Genomic DNA, 10,410 nt, shown 5'->3' with positions numbered 1-10,410 from the left:
TCCTCGTTGATCATGGACATGAATGCCCATTGGTTCTTCATCTTCCCTTCAATCTTGGTCCACCTCTCTCCAGCAAACTTTCACAGCCATTTCTCTCATTTATGGTGTCTTTCCTGGATTGCTAGGCATGCAGGTCCTCTCTCCCCTACTCCCTCTCTCTCCCCCCCTACTCTCTCTCTCTACCCTACTCTCTTTCTCTTTCTCTTTCTCTACTTGTGAGCGCCAGAGACTCGCGTTCCATCTTGACTATGGGTGCTGTCCGTGTGGAGTTTGCATGTTCTCCCTGTGACCGTGTGGGTTTTCTCCGGGCGCTCCGGGCGTTTCCACCCACATCCCAAAGACGTGTGGATTTGTAGGTGTAAATTCTCCCTGGTGTGCGGGATAAAACTAGTGTATTGGTGATCACTGCTTGGCTCAGACACACTGCTTCTACACTGTATCTTTAAACTAAACAAAACTCAACCCAGGGGAGGAGAGCCAGAGAGGCAGCATGCCCCCTCCTGCAGTCGTATTGCCATTACTGCAGTTAATGTGTGTAATCTCTGACAATGAGCAGTGGTGCATGCGGGCAGTGGTGCATGCGGGCAGTGTAGCACACGGGCAGGCTCCCCTTGGCCAGATGCGGGCGTGATCCCAGAGAGCGGTCCTGAACTACTATCTACCTCATTGGTGACCCTCGGACTATCCTTGATTGGACTTTGCTGGCTTTACCTTGCACTAGACGTTATTCCCTTGTCATGTATCTGTACACTATAAACGGCTCAATTGTGACCATGTATTGTCTTTCCGCTGACTAGCTCGCACGCGATGATGAAGGGCCTCAACCCGAAACGTCACCCATTCCTTCCCTCCAGAGATGCTGCCTGTCCCGCTGAGCAACTTCCAGCGTTTTGTGTCTCGCACGCCACAGAAGCTTTTCACTGTACCTCAGTACACGTGACAATAAACTAAACTGAAGTGGTTTGAATCAGGCCAGGTTTGGATTCAGCTGGGTGATGGGGTCTTCTGAATGTACCCTCCCCAAATGTGCCCGACCACATTTGAACGCTGACTAAACACTGCTATCGGTGAGAGCGGCAGAGGGTCAGATACACGCAACACTGCCGGGAACATGATCTCATTCTACGCCTAGAATTTTATCTGCAGATAATCTAACTCAGAAAATCAGTTAACAAGGGTTACCCAAACGCCACTGTGTTCTCATCAGAACACCTGCTAATTGTGGAAACAAATCTGCTTGCAACTCGCTTACATAAGGGATTAAACGCTGACTTCCGGCTAGAATATTCTTCCTGCTTTCACAAAATAATGGAAAGGATACTAATATGCAATCTTGTGATTCTCCCTTTAAAGACTACCCTGTTTCCGAGAATGTGAAAATTAATTAATTTCAATATATCATTCATCAGTCATATTTATATGGAGCCACAGAGCGTTATAGCACGGATGTAATACAGGGACCCAGGCCTCCTCCATGTCCGGTGAGCCCACACACAAACTGGAGCAACAGCACCTCACTGTCCGCTTGGGTAGCTTACAAACCAGCGCTATCAACAATTAATTCTCCAATTTTAGGTAACTAACCTTCAAACAATCCCCCCCCCCCCCTTCTCTTTCCTGAATCCCACCTAGACTGACACTCATTTCTGCCCTTCCCCCATTCCCCTTCCATCTGCAATCCTTCCTCTGGCTTCACAATTCTCACCTCATCCCTCCTCTGATCTCACTCCTTTTGTCTTTTTATCTCTGGCCTTTGTCCAACCATCTACCAACCAAAAGCCTCCATCACCTGTATCCACCTATCACTTGCCAGGCTTTGTCCCGCCCCCTCCTCTCTTCCAACTCTCTCCCCCTCTTCCGCCCCCCCGCCCCCCCACCATAATCAGTCAGAAGGGTCCCGACCCGAAACGTTACCTATCCATGTTCTCCACAGATGCTGCCTGACCCGCTGAGTTACTCCAGCACAGTGTCAGAGGTTATGGGGAGAAGGCAGGAGAATGGGGTTAAGAGGGAGAGATAGATCAGCCATGATTGAATGGGTCAAATGGGCCAAATGGCCTTGATGGGCCAAATGGCCTAATTCTACTCCTATCACTTTTGACGTTATGACATTGTGTCTTTTTTTGTAACTAGCACCTGCAGTTCCTTACACACTACACACTACTAATTGGCATGGACTATTTCATTGGCTGAGAAACCCTGAATGAAACAGAAGACTATGAGATCAATAGATTACTTCGCGAGTTCATGGGGATGTGGAGAGAAGGTGAATGATGAAAATGGTGGCTCAGTCAAGGACTTTGCCCAAGTTCATCTCCCTTGTGAATTCCATCAACTTTCCCAACTCGGTGCTTTTAAATAAGATACGCTGAATGTAATCATTTAATAAATGAATCATTATATTTCCCTCAGTAAAAAATTGATCATGCTTAATAACTCCTGGAGCAGGGCAATTTGTCGAAAACATTTCCGGCATGGTGGTGCAGCGGTAGAGTTGCTGCCTCACAGCGCCAGAGCAGGGAGGTTCTACTGCAGTTGTACAGGGTCTTGGTGAGACCACACCTGGAGTACAGGAGCAGGGAGGTTCTACTGCAGTTGTACAGGGTCTTGGTGAGACCACACCTGGAGTATTGCGTACAGTTTTGGTCTCCTAATCCGAGGAAGGACATTCTTGCCATAGTACAGAGAAGGTTCACCAGACTGATTCCTGGGATGTCAGGACTTTCATATGAAGAAAAACTGGATAGACTCGGCTTGTACTCGCTAGAATTTAGAAGATTGAGGGGGGATCTTATAGAAACTTACAAAATTCTTAAGGGGTTGGACAGGCTAGACGCAGGAAGATTGTTCCCGATGTTGGGGAAGTCCAGAACAAGGGGCCACAGTTTAAGGATAAGGGGGAAATCTTTTAGGACTGAGATGAGAAAAACATTTTTTACACAGAGAGTGGTGAATCTGTGGAATTCTCTGCCACAGAAGGTAGTTGAGGCCAGTTCATTGGCTATATTTAAGAGGGAGTTAGATGTGGCCCTTGTGGCTAAAGGGATCAGGGGGTTTGGAGAGAAGGCAGGTACAGGATACTGAGTTGGATGATGAGCCATGATCATATTGAATGGCGGTGCAGGCTCGAAGGGCCGAATGGCCTACTCCTGCACCTATGTTCTATGTTTCTATGTTTCTATGAGACCCGGGATCAATCCCGACTACGGGCACTGTCTGTATGGAGTTTGCACGTTCTCCCCGTGGGTTTTCTCCGAAATCTTCAGTTTCCTCCCACACTCCAAAGATGTGCAGGTTTGTAGGTTAATTGGCTGGGTGTAAATTGTGGGCTTGGTGGGCCGAAAGGCCTTTTCCCACGCTTAGTTTAGTTTTAAACTAAACGTGGGAAAAGGCCTTTTGGCTTTTACACTAAACTAAAAGTAATGAAACTTCACTCGGAGAAGTCTAACTGAGGTTTATTTTGGGCCCGAGCTGTGCGGATCACAGTGTGAGCTCGGATCCAAAATTTCTTGCTGCCGTTAATAATTTAGTAAAGTTCTTCCTAAGGCTTTCTACTGATGGTCCTGAAATGGATGCTGAATAAATATTGTTCGATTTGGATGTAGGGGAGTGTTTAGGATCTTGTCTCTCAGTAAAAGTGCATCTCACAGACGCACGGAACACAAGAGACTCTTTGGCCTCTCCTCAAAATTACTTTACCAGAGTAAATTTCAACGGTGTCATGAGATGAAAGTGGGTCATATTTGTAATTCAGCGGAGTTTCCTTGGAGAGAGAGGTATGAAATATTGAACGCAGGTTTGTAATGGAGGTGTATAAATTATGAACAGATATCTCTGTGACACACACACACACACACACACACACACACACACACACACACACACACACACACACACACACACACACACACACACACACACACACACACACAGCGCTGTTATAGGGACTTTCAACAACTGACAACTAATCGCTCAGAGTAACACGAGAGCGATGGTGAAACAGTGTTTGTCACAGAGTGTTCTGATTTACAAGTGGATTGTCCTCATTTGGCTCGAGGTTCTCTGAACTAAACTAAGCGTACGATGAGCGTTTGACGGCACTGGGCCTGTACTCGCTGGAGTTTAGAAGGTTGAGGGGGGACCTCATTGAAACGTACAGAATAATGAAAGGCTTGGATAGAGTGGATGTGGAGAGGATGTTTCCACTGGTGGGAGAGTCTAGGACCAGAGGTCACAGCCTCAGAATTAAAGGGCGCTCTGTTAGAAAGGAGGTGAGGAGGAACCTCTTTCGTCAGAGGGTGGTGAATCTGTGGAACTCATTGCCACAGAGGGCTGTGGAGGCCAAGTCAGTGGATACCTTTAAGGCAGAGATAGACAAATTCTTGATTAGAACAGGTGTCAAGGGTTATGGGGAGAAGGCAGGAAAATGGGATTAGGAGGCAGAGATCAGCCATGATTGAACGGCAGAGTGGACTCGATGGGCCGAATGGCCTAATTCTACTCCTATAACTTGTGAACTTCTGGCCCCACAAGGTCCCAGACGCTTCGATGTGCTCCTGCTCATAGTCACAGAGTGTGGACACAGGCCCTTCGGCCCATCTTGCCCAACATGTCCCATCTACGTTCATCCCATCTGCCTGCTTTTTGCCCAGATCCCTCTAAACCTGTCCTACCAATGTACTTGTCTAACTCATATTTGAAGGTTTACCTATATTTTATGCCATAGAGCTATGTGGCACGGGCACTGGCCCTTCGGCCCATCTTGGCTATGCCGACCAAGTGGCATATTTTTGCTTTCCATACATCTGTCAAATGTCTTTTAAAAATCATAATTGCATCTGTTTCCACAGCTTCCTCTGGCAGCTCATTCCTTCTGAGTGAAATGATTGCCCCCGAGGCCCTTCTTAAATCTCTCCCCTCTCAACTTAAGCCTGTGCCCTCTAGTTTTAGAATCCTCTGCCCTGGTGAGAGATTGTGATTGCATGGGCAAGTTGGGCCGAAGGGCCAAACAAATGGCCATTCTGCCCACAATGTCTGTGCTAAACATGATGCCAAGTCTATAACTTATCTGCCTGCACATGATCCATATCCCTCCACATCCATGTGCATATCCAAAAGCCTCTTCAACACCACTAATGTATCTGCTGCCACCACCACCACCGCTTGCAACATGTTGCAGGCACCCGCGACCCTTGGTACGACAATCCTTGCCCTGCACATCTCCTTGAAACCTTGCCCCTTCCACCAAAGAGCTGGACCCTCTAGTATTTTAATTTTTCCATCCTGGGAATAAGGTTCTGACTGTCCACCCTATCTGCACCTCTCGTCATTTTTATTGGTTCTAGCCAATTTGAGATTCCAGCTACCAAGACAGATGTGTACAGCAATTCGTTCTTCCCACGCACAATTAAAGCATGGAATAGTCTCCGCCCTACCATAGTTACCCAACCAGATACGACTAAATTTAAGGTAGCTCTTTCTTCCCAAAAACCCTTTCTGGTTTAAGTCCTGCCTCCACCACCTCCAGTTTAAATTCCATTTGGAATATTTTGGAGGACCAAGAAACCAAGAGCTAAGCCTTATTGCGATGACCTCTTGTTGATCTATCCAGTCAACAGCAGACACGGTACTGGCTGGATGGCAATGCCATTATGATGGATAAAGAGCACAACATCAACACGTTGCTATCCATCCAAAACCTCAAGAAATTGCAGCGAATTGTGGACGCAGCCCAGACCATCGCACAAACCGATCACCCATCCATTGACTCCATCTACACCTCATGCTGCCTCGGCAAGGCCAGCAGCATCATCAAGGACCAGTCGCACGCTGGTCACTCCCTCTTCTCCCCTCTCCCATCGGGCAAGAGGTGCAGAAGCGTGAAAACAAACGCACACCTCCCGATTCAGGGACAGTTTCTTCCCGGCTGTTATCAGGCGACTGAACCATCCTACCACAACCAGAGAGCGGTCCTGAACTACTATCTACCTCATTGGTGACCCTCGGACTATCTTTAATCAGATTTTACTGCCCTTACCTTGCACTAAACGTTATTCCCTTATATGTATCTGTAATCTGTGAACGGCTCGATTGTAATCATGTATTGTCTTTCCGCTTGCTGTTTAGCACGCAACAAAAGCTTTTCACTGTACCTCGGTACACGTGACAATAAACTAAACTCAAATCTTAAACATGTATGCACAGCACAAGCCCTTGCAGCCAATCTGGGAGCTATTAAAGTACGATTCACTGCCTTTGTTTCAGCTATAATTTTATTCCTGCAAGGATGAATTATTGTTTCAAAAAGTAGATTTTTATTTTATGATTAACTTTTAGTTTAGAGTTCCATGTTTGGTTACTTAAACCCTATCTGTCGGCTTGGAAAGCACAACGAAGAGTTATTTGTTGACAATGCCATTGAGGCCGATTTTATTTACCAGACAATTGGACAGGAACATGGATAGGAAAGGTTTCGAGGAAAATAGGCCAAACGTGGGCAGATGGGGCAGGCTTAGATGGGGTCGGCATGAACAGCTTGGGCTGAAGGGCCTCCTCCGTGCGGTTTGACTCTATGACTCTACATTAAATTGCAGTGGAGATTCATGACCATTGATTAAAAATGTTGGACAGTCACAAACAACATGAGCCAAATTTCAGCTGTATCTTTCCACGTACCTTTAGAAAGGAGATGAGGAGGAATTTCTTCAGCCAGAGGGTGGTGAATCTGTGGTATTCGTTGCCACAGATGCAGGTGGAGGCCAAGTCAATGGGTATTTTTAAAGCGGAGATTGACAGATTCTTGATTAGTGCGGGTGTCAGTGGTTACGGGGAAAAGGCAACAGAATGGGGTTGAGAGGGAAAGGTAGATCAGCTATGATCAAATGGCGGTGCAGACACCAAGGGCCGAATGGCCTAATTCTGCTCCTATCACTTTTAGTTGTCCTCACACTGAGAACATAAAGCCAAAGGATTCTACATTTAGTCCACCTGCTTGAATAAGGAACAGTTTAGTGCCAGTTTATTGCGGCATAGTGTAAGGGCTCGGACTGGCCTCTAAACAGCTCACTCATAGTTGTAAATAAGGACACAGAGTGCTGGAGTAACTCAGCGGGTCAGGCAGCATCTGTGGAGAACATGGATAGGTGACGTACCTTTAGTCTGAAGAAGGGTACCACCTGAACCGTCACCTATCCACGTTCTCCAGAGATGCTGTTCGACCCGGCACTTTGTGACTTCCTTCCTAAAGCAGCATCTGCAGCTCCTGGTGCCGACTCCCACATTTGCAGTTAGTTTTGGTGCTTCTACTAAACGTAGTTGCCAAGTGACTGAGTCAGGCAGGTTGATCTACGTTTGGCGCAGCCACAAACCCCATGCAAACCATTTTCTCTAATGAGGATGTCCAGCTCAAGCCAGGACCCCTCTTGGTAAAATATCAAACAGAGGAGGCTGGTCTGTCAGCTGTCTTTAAGATTATGTCTGCAGGCTTGTGAAGTGTTTCTTACACTTAATCTAAATCAATGCCAGCAGCGCATGGTTTTCAAGAAATATATCTAAACATTCTGTATGAATTTAATAATTCCTCATTGAAAAACAGCAGTAACATTTATACTCCACCCCATTTTCCTAAGGGAGTACCTTCTGGACACCAGCATTGCCTTCCCTATTGTTCACAGATGGACTCCGAAATGCAGGGATTAGATTTTGGGGAAATCTGTTACCTATCTGCTGACATTCCTGGCCAATCTCCCCGACTTGTTTTCCACTCACAGAATCAATTCCATCCAGCGATCGCTCTATAACGGTCGCCTGCTCTCGCAACATGTGTTATATTAATTTTCTGGAAAAATATCCGTGTTCAGAGTTCGTGTTCACACAAACTAAATGTCGTAATGAGCAGGGGGGGGGGGGGGGGGGGGGAGAACTCGGGGACTCCAGCATTAAAATTGGTTCAACTGATTTCAACAAAATGGTATCCTGGGATTCATATGTAAAATAAAACGAGTCCAAAACCAAAGGGAAATACTAAGCTCTACACACGTCAGTGGCCCTGAATTCACAAAGAGTAAAGCAAGGTACAAGGTTCTCACTTACCTGATGTGGGAGGCTGCAGGAGAGGATGAGAGGCTCTGGAAGTACATGTTGACTCTGATACCTTCTCGTTGGGTGATAAGGGGGCTGGTCGATGTTTTTGGAGGGGGAGAGGACGACCAGCCCTGTCTACAACACAGCTGGCGAACGCATTCACAAACAGCTGGACCATTCCCCTTTGATCAGATGGCTTTTGAACAACTAGGACTGTTTCCAGCAGCCGATGGCTGGATCTTGGGCTAATTAGCGCACACTACTTTGCTCAGGACCTCGCGGCTTTTGCCAAATGAACCAGGTGGGAGGCCAGGAGAGGCAAGGAACTGCAGGTGCGGGTTATCACACAAAGTGCTCGACCTCCCCTCAACATCTTCACAACATGGGAAGTTCTCCCATGATCTCACAGTCTCCCATTTCATGCAACTCCTCAGACATTGAAACTATCCGTGCCAGCACGTAATGCGTAGGCGCAAGGAACTGCAGGTGCTAGTTTGCAAAAAAGACACAAAATTGCTGGAGTAACTCAGCGGGTCAGGCTGCATCTCTAGAGAACGTGGGTAGGTGATGCTTCGGGTCGAGACACTTCTTCAGACTAGAGAAGGGGTCTAGGAAGAACAGGATTTCTCCGTGTTAATGACAGTCCCAAATCCTTGCAGTTCTTTGCCAAGTCTCAGGGAAGAGAACAAATACTGAGTAGAGCTCTCAGGACATTGGCCAATGCACCTGGTGGAACTAGCCCAATGGCTTCAAGGGAGAGGAGTGGCTTCAGGAAGAAGGTTAAGTACAAAGTCGAGATAGCAGATTACATAGAAACATAGAAACATAGAAAATAGGTGCAGGAGGCCATTCGGCCCTTCGAGCCAGCACCGCCATTAATTGTGATCATGGCTGATCATCCCCTATCAATAACCCGTGCCTGCCTTCTCCCCATATCCCTTGACTCCACTAGCCCCTAGAGCTCTATTTAACTCTTAAATCCATCCAGTGATTTGGCCTCCACTGCCCTCTGTGGCAGGGAATTCCATAAATTCACAACTCTTTGGGTGAAAAGGTTTTTTCTCACCTCAGTCTTAAATGACCTCCCCTTTATTCTAAGACTGTGTGGCCCCTGGTTCTGGACTCACCCAACATTGGGAACATTTTTCCTGCATCTAGCTTGTATGACTCACCCAACATTGGGAACATTTTTCCTGCATCTAGCTTGTCCAGTCCTTTTATAATTTTCTATGTTTCTATAAGATATCCCCTCATCCTTCTAAACTCCAGTGAATACAAGCCTAGTCTTTTCAATCTTTCCTCATATGACAGTCCCGCCATCCCAGGGATCAATCTCGTGAACCTACGCTGCACTGCCTCAATCACAAGGATGTTCTTCTTCAAATTAGGAGACCAAAACTGTACACAATACTCCAGATGTGGTCTCACCAGAGCCCTGTACAACTGCAGAAGAACCTCTTTACTCCTATACTGAAATCCTCTTGTTATTAGTTTGGATTTAAATTAATTCAGTTCTTTTTAATTGTGTTCCACTTTAATTTAAAGTTGGTGATTATTAAGAAAATCTGCCAGACCGTGATCAGCTGCTGGATCATTGTATTTTCCCAAAGGTTTGCAAAATAATGAACCAATGACACAATGGTCCCACATCACCTTTGACGAATCCCCTGCCTTCCACACCCCCTCCCTGACCCCCTCACTCTATTTTGTTCCCCTCCCCTCCTACTGCATTCCACCCCCCTACCACCCTCCCACTTCATCTACTGGGTCTCCTCCCCTCTTCCACATCTGGATCCAGCTGCCAACCATCCCTCCCACATCTGGATCCAGCTGCCAACCATCCCTCCCACATCTGGATCCACTTACCACCTTTCCTGCTTAATAGATTCCAGTATCTACAATCCTTGATGTCTCTACTTCAACTCCAGCCTCTGTATCTATCTAAAATTGGCTTTTGAACAGCTCTGCCCAAGGGCACAAGAAGCTGCAGAGACCACATCACACAGACCACACTCCCCACCATTGTAGATGTAGCCCAGTCCATCACACACACTACCATTGTAGATGTAGCCCAGTCCATCACACAGACCACACTCCCCACCATTGTAGATGTAGCCCAGTCCATCACACACACTACCATTGTAGATGTAGCCCAGTCCATCACACAGACCACACTCCCCACCACTGTAGATGTAGCCCAGTCCATCACACAGACCACACTCCCCACCATTGTAGATGTAGCCCAGTCCATCACACAGACCACACTCCCCCCATTGTAGATGTAGCCCAGTCCATCACACAGACCACACTCCCCCCCCATTGACTCCA

Source organism: Amblyraja radiata, chromosome 20 (genome assembly GCF_010909765.2).
Source record: "Amblyraja radiata isolate CabotCenter1 chromosome 20, sAmbRad1.1.pri, whole genome shotgun sequence".
Lineage (NCBI taxonomy): Eukaryota > Metazoa > Chordata > Chondrichthyes > Rajiformes > Rajidae > Amblyraja > Amblyraja radiata.
Note: the sequence above shows the minus strand (reverse complement) of the source record.